Source organism: Manis javanica, chromosome 3, assembly GCF_040802235.1.
Source record: "Manis javanica isolate MJ-LG chromosome 3, MJ_LKY, whole genome shotgun sequence".
Taxonomy (NCBI): Eukaryota; Metazoa; Chordata; class Mammalia; order Pholidota; family Manidae; genus Manis; species Manis javanica.
Genome location: NC_133158.1, coordinates 109,525,701 through 109,548,335, shown reverse-complemented (window position 1 = coordinate 109,548,335; position 22,635 = coordinate 109,525,701). Strand labels below are relative to the sequence as shown.

Here is a 22,635-nt window from a genome sequence, read left to right as displayed (position 1 = left end):
TTGCATGATAAAACAGATGCAATGCCATTGCAGCTCACTGCTCTCAGATGCATGAACTCACTAGTTTATTAATTGAGCAAACATTTGTTGAGCAAATAACATGTGGTAGTCACTGTTCTAAACACCAGTGGACAAACCATGTGGAGCTAGTCTAATGAGTGAGGGTCACAGAATATTAACAAGAAAAATACAAAATAATTGCAGATATTGATTGTCACAGCAGGATAATAAAGCAGCTTCATATGATAGAGGCTGATTGCAGAGGTGAAGTGGATAGACATCTTTGGACAAGGCAATTAGAAAAGGGCTTTCTGGAAGGGGTAGCCTTTGACTGAGACTCGCGTGGTGGGAAAGGGCTATCAGGGGAACAGAGTTCCAAGCAGAGAGCTAAGCAGCACCTGCTGCTTAGTTCAAGCATGTCTGGGCATGTTTGATGAACTGGCTTTCAGGTCCAAGAGATCTCAGTTTTTATAATTTATTTGCCCACAGCCCTTGGTGTTCATCTAAGAGAGACAGAAGCAATGACCTGGAGAAAGGGTTAGACACACTGAGGAAGACCACACAAGTGTCTGTTTTCCAGCCTGGGTCTAGAGACCACCCACCATCTGAGGCAAATGAAAAGAGCTGCTGTAGGCAAAGATGAAGGAAGGCTTTTTCACAAGGGGCTCTTGAGCCACAAAGGAATAAGGGGCTGGGGGACAAAGCACATTCCAGAGAGGAGGCGGGGAAGCTTTTCCTTCTTTGGGAAGACCAATATATTTCAGGCTCACTGTGGACAATAGGGAAGACACCACCATTCTGACACCTGGCAGGCTGCAGCAAATGCAGAGATGAGCATGCTCATCAAGGGTACCCCCATTGAGCTGGTGGGAACCCTGGGGAAGAGGAAACTCTTGAACAAGCTATGGTAGAAGAATGTGAGAAGACTGCTCTCAAACACATTTGCGATACCTGAAGACTAGAAGTATTTGCGGTCTATCAGAGAAACAGGGATTCAGGTTGGTAAAGCATGAGGGTATTATCATATTCCCACACAGAGCCACAGAATCCCCTAGAACTTCAGGCTCCTCACTGAATCTTCCCCTCATGTTGTGGTGCCCCTGAGGACACAGGTTTCCCTGCTGCCCTCTCCAGGGTGGCCTCGATAGTAGCAGGTCTGGAGTCAGGGTAGGTGTCTTCACTGTTCTCTGTTGTCCCTTTCAGACAATTCTCATTCCCTTTCTCTTAATCTCCCTCTCCAACCTGAACAACACAAAAATCATCAGGATTACAGGCTCAGTTGTGACCCCCAAATTCATGTGTTGAAGTCCTAACTCCCACTACCTCAGAATGTGACTGTAATTATAAATAGGGTCTTCAAAGAGGTAATAAAGGTTGAGTGAGGCCATTAGGATGGGCCCTAATCCAATTAGATTGGTGTCCTTATAAGAAGAGGAAATTTGAACACAAATAAAATATGCACAGAGGAAAAACCACATGAAGACAGAGGGAAAAGATAGCAATCCAGAAGCCAAGGAGAGAAGCTTCAACTCTGCCAATAACTTGATCTCAGATGTCTAGCCTCCAGAGTGGTGAGAAGGTAAAGATCTGAGCTCCTCAGTCTGGGGTATTTGTTATGGGCAGCCCTACCCAACTGATAACAATTGATACCCATCTTCCTTGCTTCTGTTATCTGCAGCCCTCTTTGGAGATTTTAGTTCTTGGTTTATCACTGTTCCTGTCTTCCATACAACCTCTTGGTGATTCCTGTAGCTGTGTGCATGAGCCCTCCAACATCTTGGCTTCTCGGTTCCTTGTTCCTCTCTCTGGTCCAGCTGCCCACCCCCAGGGTCACATGATAGGTCACCACTCCTAAGTAGCAAGCTCTCCACCCTCACAGGGGCCAAGAAGGGTGGGAGCCTCCAAAGTCCCCCGCCAATCACCCCCAGCATTAGGCAGTCTCCTCTGATGGCTGTACAGATATGCTATAAACTTCTAATATTTGTCTTTATGCACTGTGACAGAAAAAATAATAGGTGACACTGCCCTAGCTGTTGTCATTGCCAATACCAGCTCCCCATTCACAGATTCACTTCAACAATTCCCCCCACCCCCACTCACCATTTCCCATTGTTCCAGCCTCCTTCCTTTAGTTATCTGAGTCCAGAAACTTTTGACCCTTTTTGGACTGACATGCCATTTAACCTCCAAAATAAGTATTGTTTGAGTAAATTAATGAATAAATGAATTTTCTTTAGTACCTTCCTACCTCCCCCTTTAACCTTTCTTTTTCCCCAAATTCATAAGATGATCTGTATTTCACTGAAGAAAGTGTGACCTTCCTGATATATGAAGGACAAAGAAATTAATCTCTAATTAAAATCCTAGCCTGAGAGGTAGGAAGCCCTTGCACAGCTCCTCACCCACGTCTTTCATCCTCCATATCATGGTTGTCAAGAAGGCACAGGACTTTGTTTTTTTTAGATATTATTCATCATGGCTGTCAACAAAAGCAAGTATTTATGCACTTATTTTCAAGAACAGTGTGAAGTAATGGCTGATAATCTGCAAAGGGTTTTCCAGGTTTTATTTAAGGATTAGATGTGACTCTATATTCTGAAAAAAAAATCTACTCAAATGTGAATAGGGAAAAGTTCAGTAGTCTACAGGAAAGGTTACCATCTGCTCAGGTGCCCTATTATTACTTGTTCACTATCTTCAAAAATGTGTAACTTCCTCTCTTTTGAATGTTTATATATGCCCCTTCAAACTCTCCTGCTCAACTAGCCCAATCAAGCCATGAAGCTGTAAGTTTAGGTAAGACCATCAGACTCCGCAGTGACCACAGCTCACCTGCCAAGATCAACACTTTTCATCTTTCACTTGATGTTGACAAGAAGGTTTTCACCCACATGGCCACTTAACACTCTGTCTCCCTATTACCCTCATTTACCCCCATCTTGCCCAAACTGCTTTATCTCACTGGTCCAATCTCATGACTATTTTACTTTTAATTCTTCAGAGTCTAGATATTTTATGTCTTTGAAGAGAGTATATTCCAAAAATATTAAAAAGTATAGTACATCACTGGTTAGCCTACCAGGGTTTTTTTTAAAAGAATTTGATGTGTATTCTTGTCTCAGAGCTATATCTATGTATATCCATATGGTTTCACAGCTGTTATCAGCACTTTGTTCATACTTTACAATACTTACTATTGTATATTATGGTAATCATTCAGGTGTCTATTTCCCAGACTACACAGTAAGTTCTTCACAGTCAAGTACCAGGACTTATATTTCTATCTCCAGAATCTTGCCAAGGGACAAGCACCTAGAATAAAGTTGAGTAACTATTTGTTGAGCAGAAGAAGATAACAGTAAGTTAATTTTGTGCATACATTTATGCAAAACACAACAACAAAAACCCAAAATGGCTGTTTTGTTCTATCTTCAATAAAGTAAATAAAACAAGTAGAATAAAATTCTATTTTAGGAATTTTTGAACGAGACCTACAAATAAAATATTTCACTACAGAAGTAGAGAAGCAATCACATGCATGCTCATGAGGCACTCATAAAGCTGTTTGGAACTTCTGCTTTGACACCACTGACAAACTGCACAGCCACCACAGAACAGGAACCTCAAGTTGCCAAAGAGCACGATGTGCACTTCATATTTGGATCACTGTTCTTGCAGTAGAAACATTTGCCCTCTAGTTTACTATACACATATATATGGTGTGTATGTATACACATTCGCTCTCCTAATTCCAAGTCTGGCCTCCATAATGTTACAAAAATTATACCCAACTATCTCAAGTCACTTTAGGAAGAAAAATAATTGATTATATTAGTCAGACAACTGACTGTTTTAATAGCCAACTGAATCAAGTCAATTTGCTAAGAACCAGTTACCAATTATGATGAATTATGTAGATGAATTTGGCCATTCCATTATGCTTTTATTCTTATATTGTTCACCTGGAAGAGTTTTATCCCCCCTCAAATCATAACTGATTCTTTCCTATAGGTTATTGCTCGTTTATCAGCCACCATCTGAGAGAACTGAGGACTGACAATATTGGTAACCTTTTAGTGACCATATAGGACAAGATCTGTTAAATAAAGACACAATCTCCTACATCCAAGAAATTTAATAATTGAAGTGAGATCAGTTCTCTTCAATTTTGGTGATCCAGGCTTGCACATAAACCCACAGGGAACATTGATTAGTAATTACCAAATACCAAGACACTCTATTAAGAAATGCAAAAATCTAGTTTGAAGCTGCCCCTAATGTCATATTATAGGTAAAGAATGTTTATACTTTTTGTTTTGAGCAGATACGTACAGACTGTAGTAAGTCTACATAAACAGACACAAGTGTCCAAAATCCAGTGCAGTGATTAGAGCTGTAATGAATGGAATTTGGGAGATGAAATTAAGTAAAATATTTTTTTATTTTTAAATCATATCAAATATTTTGCTACTTTATAATGTATTATTCAGAATAAAGAATAAACAAATATTCTTATTGTTTCCAAAATGCAATTTTAAACAGTTTGAAATGGATGGAGGTTGATTTAATCAAAAGGATATAACAATTTACATATAGTGATTTAGAATAAAAAAAATCTTTCTATTACAATTTAAGAGACAAGATATGTTTTAAAAATGTAACCCAAGAAATGATATATGATTTGACATTTTATTAGTAAGTGGGATAGGCTGTTTATGGTAAATACATGTGGAGATGACCCAGTTAAATATATTCTCCTATAAAGCCCAACTAGATATCTTCATATGACTTATTCTAAGTCTATATATATATTTAACACAACAGTAAACATGACCAAAGCCCCTCAAATTTACTTGTATCCAGAAGCAACCCAGTATAAAATAGGTCACGTCCTAGTAAAGGGTCAGTTCAAGCCTGACAGACCTATATAAAAGATGATTTTTCAGACAAAAGTCATAAGGCTTTGGAATACAAGTCTTAGGAGAGATTAAGAGGGTTGTGAATCAGGTCACATGCTGGCTTTCTCTATTCCCAGAGAAGCACTTGAATCTGTGCCTTTCGGATCAACATGCAGGACTTTGAGTTTGCTTGTATCTTGAATATGCTTGCATCTTACAATCTATTCAGTGAACCTTGGGCAGGGAAATGGCCACCTCCAGATTTGTTTTTCTCCCATTCACCTCTTGGTAGAATGAATCATTGAGATAGTAGAAAGTTAGCAAGAAAGTTTTTCTTTTGGTGTTTTGGTTTTTCCATATGATCATGGCTGATTCTATACTCTTTGAACTGATATTCTTGCTTCTCTATTTCCTAAGCAATGAATATTTTCAATGCATTCATTTTGTGAGAGACCTTCCTCCCCCAGAACATTTTTCTCTGCTGGAAACTTTCCTGGAAGCTGGAGAACTCACAAGAAGTAAGTTTTCTTAGTAGCCTAATCACAGACTGGAAAGAAATATGCTAATGTTTCCTGATGCTTCATCTACCTCACACAACATTACACAGGCTGATTTCAGTAGGAAAATCACCCCAAAAGTGATGTTGGAAATGGAATTATGAAAACAAGTGGGTTTTTTTCTTCACTCTTTAATGTCTTCATTGATGTAACCTCCCAAAAAAAGGAAGGTGTAGGAGAAACATTAAATTCCACCTTCATACAATTAAACTTCACCTTCAAACATTACATTTCACCTTCATAGTAAATATCCTTGATTTGAAACAATTCCTACTCTAGAATTTTTATTAGTAATTAATAGTATTGCATTTAGCATTTGTATAGTACATTGTATTATCCAAATCTAGTTAATTTATTCCCAAATTCGTTGCTTCTCACAACAATATACTGAAGAGCCTAAGTTAAATGTTTCTATTTCTATTTATAAATTAGAAATCTAAACAACTTACTCAAGTTCACTCAAGTTCTTAGTAGAATAAAACTAGAACATGAAGCCATGTTCTATTTTTCTGAAATGTTTATTCTATACCATCAAGATTAATTGTTATTTGGACAAATAATCAACAAATATTACCTTATCACCAGAGAAAACAGGCAGTGTAGTTGCTATGCACACTGAGTACTTTGGAAATACAAATGTTCATATATTAATGTACATTTATTCTGTGATATCTTTAACTAAAGTCTTAGAGATTTGTCTTTCCCATATGACAGAAAATCAACCATCAAGCCATACAGATGGTAAGCATACTTTTTTGAGGATTATATAAGGCTTTATGAAAATATTATCATGCATAATTATAGATAACTTAAAATATATAACATATTCAAGAGAAGAAATTTATAGAAACTTATATTAAGTTCTAATCATAGTACTAATTGTAGAATTTGGAATGCATAAAAATAAGGAAAGAAGAGGAAGAAGAGAAAAAGGATACCTGACCCATTGGGCTTTTCCCAACATTCTAAACTTACAGAAAGTTAAACTCTGAATTCAATCCAATTTGGAATGGATGGATTGAAGAGTATATTGGCTAAATATATTAGACTATGATAGTATGCAGTTGCTTAAATGATTTATTTTTATCTCACACACACACACCACACACAAAAAAAATCCAGAAGGAAATGGTCCAGAGCTGGTGTATTTGTTAAATAATGTTATCAGGGAACTAGACTCCCTGAGTACTTCCAGCTCTGCCATTTTTAGTGTGTCTATTGTCCTCAGAGCCACAAAATGGCTTCCTGACCCACTAGTCGCATTTACATATTCCAAGTAGGAAGAAAAAGGGAGAAAAGAAAGCAGCTTTTCCTAGTGGGAATTTCCTCTGGATCTCATTAGTCCTTACTCTGTCACACGGCCACTGCTATCTGCAGGAGAAACTGCTGTTCAAATCTTCCTTTTTGAGTCCACTACAGTACAGAAAGGCAACGGAGAGGGGTGCTGTGGAAGGAGTCAGCCCATACTATCACGGGCAGACACTAGAACAAGGTCTTTGGTCCTTGCATTCCTGTATTAAAATAATTTAACACCAAGACTTAGGAGCATGAAAGCAAGCAGTGCACTTTATTAGAGAAGTGAGGAAACAAACACCTTGCTAGACAAAGGCAGGCTGCTCCAGAGAGTCGCCCTGAGAAGAACCAGGATAGCTCCTGTGATGAGGAGTGAAAATGTTTACTCATCAGCTGTCAGGTCACCTGGCATGAATAGGGAGGGTTTCAATGAGCACACGTGCAGTTGGATTACATACATATATGTATGTTACAACATCATCACATATAGCAGTAGCATGTAAAATCTCCACCCAGGGCTGGGAAATTTAGTATTACTATGAGGAAAAGGCAACTACTGGACATCAAATTTACCTTATGTGTATGTCACAAGTTGTGTCTTGGTCCACTGATTATTTGACCCAGGGGTCTCTTAACCTAGGACATGGTAGCTATAAAACTTATTAAAACAGTAAGTTGACTTGAAAAACAAGATGTATTGGAGCCTCAAGGAGCCAGTGGTCTGAGTCACAAGGTACTTTGTGTCACAAGGATTTAGATATGTGGAGTTGGACTGGTCTCCATTTTTTTCTGCCTATCTCTCTCCCAGAGAATGTTAGATGGCAAGGTCTTCCTAGAAGAGTAGAAGTTTGAGACAAATCCTGGAAAATAAGTTTAGAATGTAGTAAGAGAAGGGAAATCAAAACAGAGTAAAACACACAATGAAAATTCTGCAGGATGAGTGTTTTTCTCTTTAACATTGTAAAATCTTACAAGTTAAAATAAACCCAAATAATACTCAAAGTCAGAAAGTTTCTAACAAACCCACCTGAGTGCATATTATGTCCTTGATAAATATTTATTGAGCAACTGAATAGATAAATTGTAGTCTTGCTTCCTCTTTTGCAAATGTCAATTGCTTATTTAAGTTAAGACTTTTGTTATGTAGTTCATGTTTCAAAGGGAATTCTTGAGTTCAGCTCAATATGGTGAAAGGTAAAAAAAGCTTGATAGTATGCTTTCAATACTGATCAGAATTAAATCTGAAAGCTATTCTTACATAAGCCATTAGTTTTAGCACTTGAAGTCTAGAGAAAATCACACCATTTGCTTGTTTTACTCCTCGATGAAACATTTCTAGAAAATATATAGCCACAATATTTCCATTACTTGTATCATTCTTCACTTAACTTCTAATCTCCTTTAAAGTAAATAAAACAGTAACTTTATAATGTATCATGTAAAATAGTAAAGTTGAGTTTTGCAAAGATCTGGACAAAAGAGTTGTTTTTGTGGGAATGACCTCACCCAAATCATCTCACTTAAGGTGTAGAAACTGAATATAAACAGTACAAAGTACAAGACAAGGATTCACTCTTTCACAGGAAAACAAAATTATAGATTTGGGTTCAAGTAATAACCTAAATTAGATGGAACCTTTTCCTGCTAAAACATAAGAAAGAGAAATTGTGAGTACATAATATGATTTGGTTCTCAAGAACAACACTAACCTCACAATGTTCTCCATTTCAGGAAAGTATTGTCCTAGAAGGTAAGTTTTGAATGCTGAATTGGATTTAATTCCATATGTAATGTAATGAATCAATTCTATGCAATCTGCATCTACTGAGCCCCCATTTTGTGGCTATAAATTTTCACAGGCCCAGGGGAAACAGACATGAATTGCATGGTTTCCACATTTGAATTATTTATAATCTCATAAGGAAGGCAGATATAAACAACAAACACACAAACAAACCACAGAATGCTATAAGGACTTTCACAGAGGCATCAGAAAGATAAATATTAACAAATCTACCTGTAGGAGATGGGAGAAGATCACAGAAATGTTGAAGGCTCCAACAGTGTGACGCCTAGCATTCAAGCTTTTGCACAGTACTCTCCCACACGGACTCTTGGCTGACCTTGGTGACCAACAGACTACCGAGAAGGGACAGTGTTTGTGTGATCCAAGGCTAGGTCATAAAAGATATTTCCACTTCTGCCTTTTTCTCTCTTGAATCACTTACTCTAAAGGAAGCCAACCTTCAGGCTGTAAGAAAATTCCAGCAGCCCTAAGGAGCAGTCTACCATAAAGTAAGGTCTCCTGCCAACAGCAAACACCAATTTACCACCATGGACTAAGCAGTCCTTGAAGCAGAGCCTCCAGCTGCAAGCCTTCAGATTGACTACATCCTGACTGCAGTTGGATGAGCGACCCTGAGACAGAACCACCCAGCTAAGCCAATTCCAAATTCCTGAACTATGTGTAAAATAAATATTTATTATTATTTTATGTCACTAATTTGGGGATTAATTTGCTATGCAGTAATAGATAACCATTATTCGATAATAGATAAATATAGGTCTTAGTGGATCAACTGGAATGAGCTTGATAGAGAACTGGTAAAATTCATTCTAAGAATAAGAAATAGAATATATAAAGGTATAGAGATGTGAAACAACAGGATACATTCAGGAAACAATGAGGAACTCGAAATGCAGTAATAGGGGTATATGGAGTGGCACAGCAGAAGATGAGGCTAGGAAAGAGGAGGAATTTATGGAGGATTATGAAAGCAAAGATGAGGAATTAGAGTCTTATCACTGAAGGCATCAGGCAACAACTGCTAGCAGCAAAAAGCATCACCATCATGTAAGGAAACTACGAGCAAGACACTTTTTTAAGCATTTTACATGAATCATTTAACCTTCACCACAATTCCATGAAACAGGCACTTCTATTAACCACATTTTACAGAGTAGGAAACCAAAGAACAGAAAAAGAGGCATGGGAGTTGGCAGTGTTTGCCCGGGAGTGATTAACAAAATGCAGCAGGACAAGAATGGAATTGGACATGGGCAGGAGGTACTGATGAGCAATGAGATCACTGGTCCAATCCATCGGAGGTCACAGTGAGGCTGAGGTAGGAGTTTGGAGCAAGGTGAGCCAAGGCGGAGAGGGCACATAGTTTTATAAGGCAATCCAGAGGAAAGAGAGATTTTATCATTGCTAAGAAGAGAGGAAACTATTATGGAGCAAGATTCAGAGGGAGATGCAGAAGTTTAAATCCAAGGCACAAACAACAAAAGGGAAAGAAACCTCCTCATTAGGAAGGAGAAGAAAAAGATATTTAAGGGAGGGAAGACAGCAAGTTTAAGGGGAACAAGAACAGGGCCTCTCTACACTCTGTGAATGAGATTTAAGACCACCTGTTGAAAGTGAAGGGACTTAGCGTAAGACAGACTATTAAGGAGAGTATAAAAGATCTGCAATAGCTGCCTCAGGAAGTGAGACAAGGCTGACAAGTGCCGAAAACCATCACCAGACAACATGAGAATCTCCTTGGATTTGGATGTCAAAGCAAGAATGCTTTTTAGAAAGTGATTTTACTGGCTAGAAAATATCCTCCATGTAAAAGCCCAAAAGGTGAATTCAAAAAAACACAATTAAGCCATTCATTTGTGAGAGGAAAAGACAACCTGTTTTTTAAAATATTCATTCAACATTTTGTTCCAAAAGAATTTACTTTATCCAAAAAGCACTATGTTCCTAGGAGAGTGATGTCAGCAAGATGGTGGGATATGGGGTTACAGACTGACTGCCTCTTCCCACAAATGCAGGAATAAACAGCTATACATGGATTAACTCTTACTGTGAGAGATTCGGAAACTAGTTGAAAGACTCTTGCATACCAGGCAACTGAGAACACCCACAATGAAATGGGCAGGAAAAGCAGAGACACAGTCTGGCCATCACTGGCACAGCACCAAACACTCAGGAGGGAATCCCCACTCCCACCCGCTCCCTGAGGATGAAGAGCTCAAACTGCACATCTAGTCCCCCAACTTTTTCAGATGCTACCCGAAGAACTGCTCCTAACATCTGTCCCTGGAAGCTAGCAGCCTGGCATTTACTAGTCCCTGAGGACCACACACATTTAAAAAGAGGTGGTTTTATATTTTAAATGGACAGTTGAGTACTTCCCACATCTCCAACTTGGCCAGCTCAGAATGAGCAATCAATAAAGCCCACCTCTCACCTGCTTCCTGACAGGAGTTAGCCTGCACCTAGAATGTTCCATCTTGACAAGCTGCCACCTGAAGGTCTGGCTTCTAACTCAGCTGTCTCTGGGCACTGGTCGGGAAGCAATCACTATTTCCCCTGGGAGCTTGAATGGGTGTGTGGGTGCTTCCCCAAAGCTCCTTCCCCCAGTCACTCCAGCAATAAAACAAAGCCACTAGCTTCTCCCTAAAAGTAACTGGATCACACATCTAGTGCCTCAGCTTTTCCAGCTGCTATTCAAGGGACTGATTTTTAACACACTGTCCATGAGAGCTGATGGAGTCTGGCACAGGGCCTGTAACAGTGATAGGTAAGTCACTTTTAATTCTACAATATAAGTTAAATGACAAAAACTATTAAAAATAACTGTAGCTAAATGGTGTTAATGGATATGCAATATAAATAGATGTAAACTGTGACACCAAGAGCATGAAAAGTGGAGAGGGGAGAGGAAAGTCTAGAGTTTTTGTATGCAAGTGAGATAGTGAAGTTATCAGCTTAAAGTAGATTGTTAAAAGATATTTTATGTAAGCCCATATATGAAAGCCCACAGCTAATATCATAATGGGGAAAAACTAAAAGCGTTTTCTCTAGTATTTAGTATGAAGCAAGGATGCACATTCTCACCACTTCTAGTCAATGGACTTTTGCACATCCTAACCATGACAGAACATGACAGAAGAGGCCTCCAAATCAAGAAAGATTATCTCTGTAGATGACATCATCTTACCTCCAGAAAACCCTAAATATTCAAAACACTATCAGCAACAAGTGTTAGAACCAATAAATGGATTCAGCAAACTTGTAGGACACAAAATCAACATAGAAAAGCTGGTGGCGTTTCTGTACAATAACAGTGAACTATCAAGAAAGGATATTAAGAAAATGATGTCATTTGCAATACAATAGCAACCAAAACAATACAATACTTAGGAATAAAATTAACCATAAAGGTGAAAGGCACTTAAAACTATAAAACATTTATAAAGGAATTTAGAGACAACACAGATAAAATGGAAAAACACCCTGTACTTGTGCATTGGAAGAATTAATATTGTTAAAAGGTTCATACTATACAAAGTAATGTACAGATCAGTGCAACCCGTATCAAAATCCTGATGTCATCACCTCATGGTAGCCAAAGCAATCTTGAGCAAGAAGGACAAAGCCTGAAGCATCACAGTCCCTGGTTTCAAAAGATGTTACAAAGCTGCAGGAATCAAAATAGTATTGTACTGGCATAAAAACAAACATATAGACTAATGGAATACAACAGAAAACCCAGAAACAAATCCACACATTTATGGTCAATGAGGGTGCCCAAAATGCATAATGTGGAAAGGATAGCCTCTTCAATAACTGGTGTTTGGAATACTGGATGTCCACATGCAAAAGACTGAAATTAGACCTTTATAAATCAACACCATATAAAAAAATCAATTCAAAATGGATTAAAGGTTTAAATGCAAGACCTAAACCTATAAAGCTACTAGAAGAAAACAGAGGCAAAAAGCTTCTTGGCACTGGACTTGGCAACTATATTCTGGTTACAACACCAAGAGCACAGACAACAAAAGCAAAAATAGACAAGTGGGACTACAAACTGAAAAGTTTTTACAAACTAAAAAGTTTCTGCACTTTAAAGGAAACCAATCAACAAAATGAAAAGACAACCTATGGGATGGGAGAAAATATTTCCAACCATCTATCTTATACAGGGTTAACATACAAAATAAATAATTCATGCAACTCGAGCAAAATTACCACAAATAAACCAATTAAAAAATGAACAAATGACCTGAATAGACCTTTCTCAAAAGAAGACATACAAATAGCCAAAAAATGCATGAAAAGGTGTCCAACATTATTAATTGTTAGGGAAATGCAGGTCAAAACTACAACACATTATCACCTCATACCCATTATAGAGCAGCTGTTATCAAAAAAGACAAAAATAACAAGTGTTGGTGAGAATGTGAAGAAAAGGGAACCCTTGCACACTGTTGGTGGCAATTTAAATTGGTGCAGCCACTATGGAAAACAGTATGGAGGTTTCTCAAAATATTAAAAATAGAACTAACATATGATCCAACAATTCTTGGGTATTTCCATGAAAGAAATGAAAACATAGACTTAAAAAGACATATGCACCCCAAGTTCACAGCAGCATTATTTAGAGTAGCCAAGACATGGAAACATCCTAAGTGTCCATGGATGACTAAATTGAGAAAGAAAATGTGGTGTGTGTGTGTGTGTGTGTGTGTGTGTGTATGCAATGAAATATTACTGTGCCATAAAAGAGGAGACCCTGCAATTTGCAACTATTGGCATTGAGGGCATTATGCTAAGTGAAATAAGTCAGACAGAGAATATAAGTACCAAATGACTTCATATGTGGAATCTAAAAGTGAAAACAAAAACAAAAACAACCCTGAATTCATATACCTACAGAGAATAGATTGGTGGTTGACAGAGGCAGTAGGGAGGTTGGGTAAAGGGGTGAAATAGGTAAAGGTGGTCAAAGGTATAAACTTCCAAATATAAAATAAGCACTGGAGATGTAATATACAGCATAGTGACTATAGTTAACAATACCATATTGTATATTTGAAAATTACAAAGAGAGTAAATCTTAAAAATTCCAGTCACAAGAAAAGAACTTGTAACTATATGTGAGAAGGGGGTTAACTAGAGTTATTGTGGTACAATATACATATTAGTTTCAGATGTACAACATAATGATTATATATACATGTGTGTATATATGTGTATATATATATATATACACACACACACACATATATATATTTACATTAATTACATCTCAATAAAAAAATATTGGTGAGGATGTGGAGAAGAGAGAACACTTGGGTACTGTTGGTAGGAATATAAATAGGTACAGGCATTGTGGAAAACAGTATGGAGGTTCCTTAAAAACTTAAAAATAAAACTACCATTTGATCTAGCAATCCCATTTCTGGGTAGATAGCCAAAGAAAGTGGAATCTGGGTCTTGAAGAGATATTCTCACCTCCATGTGCATTGCAGCATTAGCCAAAATATGGAAATAACCTAAATGTCCATGGACAAATAAAGAAAATATGGTATATACACATACAGTGGAATATTACTGAGCCATAAAAAAGAAGGAAATCCTGACATTTACAACAACATGGATGAACCTAAAGAACATTATACTAAGTAAAATAAGCCAGATACAGAAAGCCAAAACCTGAATGATCTCTCTTGTACATGGAATCTAAAATAAGTGAACTCATAAAAGCAGAAAGTAGAACAGTGGTTGCCAGGGGCAGGGGGTGAGGGAGAAATGCAGAGATGTTAATCAAAGGATTAAAAGTTTCAATTATGCAAGATGAATGAGTTCTAGAGATCTATTGTACAACATGGTGACTACAGTTAACATACTATAATATAATTTGCTAAGAGGGTAAGTCTTAAGTGTTATCAGCACAAAAAAGGGAAAGAAAGAATGATAACACTGTAAGGTGATGGATATGTTAATTAACTTGACTGTGGTGATCATTTCATAATGTATAGATATATCAAAACATCAAGTTGTATGCCTTAAATACATATGATTCCTCTGTGCCAATTACACCTCAATAAAGGTGAAAAAAAATACTATCTTGTAAGACAAAGCTATGTTTTAGGAGAGAGCTCCCTGCCAGCATCAATCCCATAGGGAGCTTGGTAGGGTAAAACCAATTGACAGAAGAGTAGGATCAAATATTAAATACACAATAACTCCAAGTAAGACAAACCTTCTGATAGAGACAGTTAAGATCCAGTCTGGAAGTTTCTCACTTAACCAAATGCTGACTTATACTGATAATAGCAAATGTTTATTGGAAGTCTCTATTGTTATAACAAGTAATGAATGTGTCCATAACCATCAGCCACTGTGTAGAAAATATGGTTTCTCACAAGAAGACTCTTCCCTCAAGGATATTTTTAGGGTAGCTATAAAATAATCCCATCACCTCTTCTCTGCAGAGATTTCAAGGGAAAACTACCTCTCTAAATGGAGGCTATGATTTTTGTCACCATCCCACCAGGGATTCTCTGTATCCTTGTTTGTATTTCACAAGATGCTTTAAACTCCTTGGGGGCAAGGTGTTGTGAAATTACTATTATTATCTACCTCCTATTTTCATCTGTATTTATTTCTCTGTTAAATCTTATTAGTGGTTTCTGCAAAAGCCAAACACAGAATGCTACCTTGGAGGGTTAACAAACCATTAAAAATAACCCAGAATTGCTTCTGAAGTGGAAGTAAAATGCAGCAAAAAAAAATTTAAAAAGACCATCTAGAAAGAAAATCAGAATGAATACACTTACTACTTTGAGCATTCCTCTAATCATCTCCCAAGATGTTTTTCAAATAATGAACTATTGACCTAACTTACCACCTCCATAGTGAGAGCCCATCAAAAACCATTCCATCTTGATTGCACCATCTTGTAAAATATGAGTAGGCCCCACTGAGACACCCTAGGTTGCGATGAAGATTTACCACAGGTTTAAATTGTTTATTCCCTCCTTCCCCCACCCACACACTATTTGCATACCTTATTATAGCACTTATAATTTTGAATTATGATTGATTATATTCTTTTCTTTAAGTTCTTCCAAGTAACTAACTACATCTTACTTATTTTGAATAACTTCAGTACCTAGCAGAGTTCGCAATAAAAAAGAAGTAAATGTTCTTATACTAAATGACTCAATTGATCAATTCCACCTGAAGAACAGTATAATTAATTGACTAACATTTGTTAGCTCTTTCATTTTAAAATCACCTTTTAAAATATCACAGACAGACATCAGACTTCTCAGCAGAAACCTTACAGGCCAGAAAGGAATGGCATGATATATTTAATGCAATGAAATAGAAGGACCTCAAACCAAGAACACTGTATCCAGCAAGATTATCATTTAAATTTGAAGGAGGGATATTAAACAATTCCCAGATAAGCAAAAGTTGAGGGAATTTACCTTCCACGAACCATCTCTACAGTGTATTTTAAAGGGACTGCTCTAGATGGAAGTGCTCCTAAAATATTACAGACAAAAGTCAATAATATTAGGGTTAAAAGAAGTGCTAAATAGAGAATAGGCTGAGTGAGTAGTCCCTAGAATATGCTAAAGGGAGCATCATTGTTTCTTCTTGTTTTAAGATTAACAAGTAATTGTAATTTGCAATCAAATTTGAGAACCACAGACCTAAAACATAATGGAAGATTAGTAAGTATAAGGTAAATGAGTGAGTGAATAAATGAAAAAACAGCTGATTAGAACTCAGTGCTCATTGCTCAGTATCTGATTGTTATATAGAAACACCCCTTTGCTTAGTTTCAAAGCCACAGCTGTAATCCTAAATAGCTGTCTTGGAAATGATGACTTTTAATTTAAGCACCATCCCTTTACCACTCCTGGAAGAGCTACGCATAGTGGGTCAGTAGCAGGTTCTCTGTTTATTAAGGGCAGTGTACTATGCAACCAGAATGAGTAAAAGGAATCCTTGGAAACTCTGAAGATATACAGTCCTGTACAAGACAAATGGGTGAGTATGATAAGGGAAATTGGTTAGCACAGGCAAACCCTCCACAGATTTTGAAAAATGGGAGATGTCAGCTATCCAGACAAAGCAAATATACAATATCCAAAATCATTATAACATGAAATTTTTAAAAAATATTTGTTTTCCTCTGCTTTCTCTCAATCATTAAACTCCTCATGCTGTTCTCAGAGGAGGAAATATTCACAGTGATTATATTTTGGCCTTTGGTGAGCTTCTTGGACTAAATGGATTGACTAGTATTGTATAAGTTATTTCATCATCCTTTCACACTTAGCTTGAGCCAGGAGTAGAGAAAAACGTTAAAAATCCTATCAACTACTGACACTCTAAAAGACAGTCATGATTCTCCCTTTGGGTAATCCACATTTTCCTTTAGTTCCTCTCATCAGCCATGCAATAGCCAACATAGTAAGTTGGCTGAAAGAATTTGATCAACTTAAGGCAGGGAATCTTCTCTTTTCTTCACAAAACTCTCTTTTTTCCATCCTGGTTGTAAGGGCCTGATGCTAGGCCATATGAATTTTGACAAGGATCCTTTTATCTCATTTCTAAATTATTAAGATGCTACAAACTACAACTAGGAATGGTAGCTATTTAATAGACCCTACAATTGTTCAGAGTGGATACAAACATAGAATTAATTTTAGATTAAGTATTATTGGCTAAATGACTTCTATTTAAAGTGAGAATGATTTATTTGACTCTAGGAAGTACTCAAGAAAATAGAAATGAATCCTATAGTTTAAAAGAGATACCAACCAATTGCAGTATATGGATCTCATTTAGAATCCAATTTTAAAAAAACAAAAAATAACTTAAAATTCTATAAGACAATTGGTGAAATGTGAACACTGACAAGATACTTAATGATATTAAAGAAATACCAAATTTTTATGGTATTAAAGTTGTATCCTATTTGAGCCCTTTTCTTATTAAAAATACATAATTAAATATTTATAATGAGATGACATGTCTGGGAACTGCTTCCAAACTTTCTAGACGTAGGAATGGATGTGAGTATTGATAAAACAGAAATGGCCAAATAAGTGCTGAAGCTAGATAATTAGTATATAGGGTTTAATTTACTCCCCTCTCTCCTGTCTGTATGTATATCTATAAATGGAGATATATAAATATTTATATGTATCTATACTTTCACTTGTTCATTATGGGAATTTTCAAATATAAATACATTTGAAATTTCCACAATAAAAAAGGTAAACAACCAGGAAAAAAAAAACCCAGGTAATAGTATGGTCAATGATTACAATTAGATATCTCTTGATGTGGTAGGGCCAGAAGAAAATAGTAAATACAAAAATGTGCATAATAAACTTTAATATAAGACACCCCACTTTCATATCATTGAATAAAGAATAGATGTCAGTCCAGAACAATTCTATCTAGAACTCCATCTTAAAACATTTAATTCTGAAAGTAACAGTCTTATTGACATGAGAGTCTCCCACATGGATTATAGAGTAAGGCAAGTAAAGTAAGCATCTAAGGTACTATATTTAAATGTTATCCTGTCCTATTTAAATAAATTTCCCTTTACCATTCATTCCCTCAGTGAATATCTTCATGATCTACTATGTCCCAGAGACTGTTTTAGATGCCAGGAGGCTATGATGAATTTATACAGTTTCTGTCTTGAGGGAACTGACAGACTATGGGATAAAAGCTATTTAACAGATAACCAAATATATAATTGGATTTGTGATAAGTGTTATAAAATAAAAATCACGAGATATTTGTTATCTAGGGTTATTTGCTATATAGGGCCATATAACAAGCCCACCTCATCTCTAAGGAGGGTGATGGGCGGCAAGGGGTTCATAGAGGAAGACTTTTCTAAGTCTTGCTCCCAATAGGAATGGGAAGCTATTACAGGGTTTTAAATAGATATGGCATAATAAACAACTAAAGTACGTTGAGTACATATGGGGCAAGTACATGTTAAGTCCCAGTTTTGTCACTTACTATGTCACCTTCAGTGTCCACATCTTTAAAGTTACAAAACAGTAATTCCTCTTCTGAGCATTATATTAAGCACTAAATGAGATAATCCATAGCAAGTGCTCAAAAATATTACCAATTTTTAACACAAGAGAAGCAAGATGGGAACTTCAGCCAGTCTGTCAAATTCAAAGTGTTTGATCTGATGTTGAAAGGAAAACCATATTTCTTTTGCACTAAGCCTTTTAAAAATCATTAATTGACTTTTGAAAGCCTGTAAAATTATAACCCATTTTTCAAAATAAAAATAGTCAATTTTCAAACTAGTGATTAATGTGGAATATTCCCATGTTAAAAGATTACTAAGATTTCTAAAGAATCTATTTTATGTTCATATCTTATGTTCATTGCTTATTTATAGTATCAGTTTATCTAAAGTGCATTACAAAATCCAAGTATTCAACCACAACATTTCCCTAACTTCATCACCAGGTTCTGTCATGTCCATGTCTTGCCAGTGGGTTTCAGCCCCAGGCAAGTTCACTATGGATTCAGTGTGACCAAAGAAATGACAGTAGAACATTCTTGGGGTGAAAGGGTTTGTTACCCGGCTTGTTCTCCAGACGGTAGGTAGAGCACTAGCATCTCTGCCTCTGCCCAGAGCACTGGGCTAGCTCGCAATATAGTGCAATCACAGCTTATTGCCTGTGGGTGTGAGAGCAGTAGCTTGGCAGCAGGCCAGTTACATCATCAAGTGGTTTAAGTTTAGTGAGGATCCTGGCCATAGGAACCCCAGCTTCCCCATATCCATAAGTCATAATAATTACAGCTTGGCAAAGTAAGGAATTAGCCTGCATTCAGACTCCTACTTAAACATCTCATCTTGTATTACTCAAACAACTTAAGATTTTTTTAAACTCCCAGATTTTTTCATTTATTCTATCCTCATTACTACTGTAAAAAAAAAAGCTTGCTGTTCTTTGTTCACCAATTTCAGCTGCTATGAATTTCATGACAAGATCAAGGATTATGTTATTGCTTTGTTTCTTAAGAATAATTGACAAATGTTAAAATTGTTCTTCTAATAGCTGTGCTTAGAATTGTGTTTCCTTGTCTTTGGTTTTCTTGTAAGTTTCAGTGTTGGTCTGGCCACACTTATTTAAAAATGAAGAGCCAAAGTGAACCACTCTGGTCACTGCTGTCTGCCGGTTTCACTAGCACAGCATCACGCTCAAAGCAGAGGCTACTTACAGAGGGAAGGGTGCTGTGCTGGAAGTGAAGGCAGTTGGTTTCCAGAATCATGACTGTAATTCATAGTTGTGTGACATCAGTAAACCTTTCACTGATGGTGAGACTCTGGTCCTTTTATCTGCAAAATAAAGGAGGTAGACTAGATTAAGGGTTACAAAGAATTGGGCATCACTGGAGCAGGTTTCTTTGCAAGCTAAATCCATTGTGTTTTGCTCAGCCTGCAAAATGCTATCTAGGCAGGACATTCACTTCCTAGTACATCATAGCCTTACCCCTTCCTTTTCATCTTTTTTGAATTAAGACTTCATTTCTGGAATAGCTTTATATTTATGGAAAAAGTGAGCAGAAGTATAGAGTTTTCATATAGCCCCTGCACACAGCTTCCTCTGTTACCATCTTATATTAGTATGGTACATTTGTTACAATTAAGGAACCAATGTTGATACATTATTAGCTAAAATCCTTAGTTTATTTGAATTCCTTACTTGTTACCTGATGGCCTTTCCTATTCTAGGATTCTGGCCATGATGCTACATGACATTTAGCCATTGCATCTCCTCAGTCTCCTCTGGGCTGTGACAGTTTCTCAGACTTTGCCTTGTTTTTTATGACTTTGACAGTTTTCAGGAGTACTGGTTAGGTATTCTGTAGGATGTTCATCCACTGGCACATGTCTGAGATTTTTCTCATAGATAAACTTGTGGTCCTGGGTTTGGGGGCGGTGGGATCACAAAAGTAAAGTGCCCTCCTTATCACATCATATCAAGGGTACATACTATCAACATGATTTATGACTGTTAATATTGACCTGATCACCTAGCTGAAGTGATGTTTGTTAGGCTTTTCTGCTGTAAAGTTACTTTTTCCTCCTTTCCACACTGTATACTTCAGGAGGAAGTAACTGCCCAGCCCACACGTAAGAAGGAGTGAGTGGTTATGTCCTGGCTCTTTGAGGTGGGGTATCTACATGTATCCTATAGAGGATTTGTCTCTTTTCCCCTTTTTTAATTTGTTCAATGACTGATTTATATCAGTATGGACTCATGGATATTTATTTTATACCTAAGGTTACAATTTGATACTTAATTTCTCAAATAGTTCTAGTGTTTGCTATTTAAAGCTTTTTCAGTCAGATGCTGTTATCCTTTGACATACCCCCATCAGGGATTTGATTTTTTTTTTAGCACTTTCTTACTTTCTGCTACTGTAAGATGCTCAAGATTCATGTTTTATATTTCCTATGCTAGTCCTAGAATCACTGATTTCCCCAAGAATCTCAGTTCCTTGTACTGGAGAATGGCAACAGAAACCAAGATCTGGGTGGAAGGGGTGCTCATTGCTCCTAGCGTACTGCTTCTTTCAGGTCCTCTCCCCTGACAGCCTCCCTTTAATATTACACCTGATCTGAGTCACATATTTGGTTACCAATCTGGCCATTGAAAACATTTAAGTGTTCTGCCCAGGATCTAGATTACCTCCAAAGTTCCTTCCAAGGCTAATAAGCTTGTTAGGATTCAATAAGTCAAGGAACAGGTGGCCAATTATGGGCCCAAATTGAGATGCAAGAAATGAAAGTGGGGAAATTCAGAGCAAGGTTTTTATGGGCTCTACTCAATCAGGCACATACTCCTATGCATTCATTGCAATGACTCAGATATATATTTCTTCTTTTACTTACATTTCATCATAGCCCAGATTTACTTCATCTCCACAGAACTTCATAAGGCAGGATTTTTCAACTTTAACACTATTGACATTTTGAGCTGAATCATTCTTTGTTGTGAGGCACTGTCCTGTGCAAGGTGGGATGTGCATCCATGGTATCTACCTACCATATACCAGTAGCACCACCATCATTTTGGTGCGTGTGGATAAAATGAGAGTTTCTGTGGCCAGGATTCTCATGTGGCTGTGGTTGACTAGCTCACTGCACACCTGTGGGCAATACATGGCTGTTGACTCTACATAAAGAGTTTCGCCCAGTTCTCTGGGTGCAACACAGTGGCAGGCCTGCAAGGCTGCAGGAGAGCAGCCAGAGGCTGGAGTGGTGGCAGCACTGAGGACAGAGGCCCAGAGAATGGCTGTGCAGGACGACTGTGCAGAGAGGCCCAGAGGACGGCTGTGTGGGATGACTGTGCAGAGAGACCCAGAGGACAGCTGTGTGGACAGAGGGGCCCAGAGAATGGCTGTGAAGACAGAACGGCCCAGAGACAGAGACCGGCTTGCTGCATGCAGACTTGCTCTGAGTGAACAGGATTTTAGTGACTGACCTGCCACCTGCAAATAAAGTTGGGTATAACCCTTTCACCCCAAAAACGTTTTGCTGTCAATTTCTTTGGTCACATTGAATCAACAACGAACTTGCCTGGGGCTGAAACCCAATGGCAAAACAGTGTGACAACCAAAACTATCTCCAGACATTGCCAAATGTTCTCAGCAGGGCCAAATCATCCTGAGTTAAGAACCAATGCCCTAATATGGAAAGTTAAAATTTCAGAACTGGCTGCCAAATTCTTCTGACACCTCTGTCCACCTGTTTTCATGGACAGACATGTTCTCTGGGATTGGAGCCTGTACCACAATGAGCATCATACTAGATTAGCCCCAACTTCCTGCCCTGCCCCTGTGATCTCAGGATCATCATTTTCCTACACTACCCTGGCCCATGGCTGAAAGAGCCCTGGTTGTGACTAGCTCATCGTCAATATCCTTTTGGTATTTGTCATATAGAACCTTGTGCTATTATCTCTTCACATGAATGCTTCTATTTCTAAACCTAACCTGCAGATACTTCAAAGTCAATGACTATAAT

The 22,635-nt window shown here is 37.5% G+C and overlaps 1 long non-coding RNA gene across 4 annotated transcripts in view; it reads right to left on the bottom strand.

Annotated features, from left to right (window-relative positions):
- LOC108391273 (uncharacterized) overlaps positions 1–22,635 on the bottom strand; it is a 355,429-nt gene that overhangs the window by 203,858 nt on the left and 128,936 nt on the right. For all 4 annotated transcript variants that reach the window (XR_012129263.1, XR_012129264.1, XR_005055856.2 and 1 more), the window contains one exon: positions 19,824–19,941. This is a non-coding gene — a long non-coding RNA (uncharacterized lncRNA). The remainder of the gene's footprint in view (positions 1–19,823; positions 19,942–22,635) is intronic.